Source organism: Myotis brandtii, unplaced genomic scaffold (assembly GCF_000412655.1).
Source record: "Myotis brandtii unplaced genomic scaffold, ASM41265v1 scaffold2565, whole genome shotgun sequence".
Taxonomy (NCBI): domain Eukaryota; kingdom Metazoa; phylum Chordata; class Mammalia; order Chiroptera; family Vespertilionidae; genus Myotis; species Myotis brandtii.
In genome coordinates this window covers 120,780-121,118 of record NW_005359730.1, presented here as the reverse complement: position 1 = coordinate 121,118, position 339 = coordinate 120,780, and positions in this window count along the sequence as shown.

The window sequence follows — 339 nt, the reverse complement described above, 5'->3', positions numbered from 1 at the left end:
GTCCGTGGTGCCGCCGCTTCCAGGGCGGCCGTGCAAGCACCGACGTGGGCAACACCACCTCCCCGGAGCTGAGCTGCTGCAGCCGCACGGACCCCTTGTAGGCTGACAGGTACTTGAGCTCCCGGTAGCTGGGCAGCTGCAGGAAGGCAGGCGAGACTAACGCAGCTCGTGCTCGGAGGCGCAGGAGGGACCGAGAACCCGCCGCCCTCCCGCCCCGACCCCGCTGCCGCTGTCCAGCAGCGAGTCCAGATGATGCGCCGCAGCAAGTGGCTCATGGGGAAGAGTATGCGCAGGGGGAGCAGCCCGGGAGCGTGCGCGAAACCAGCCCACATGGCGGAG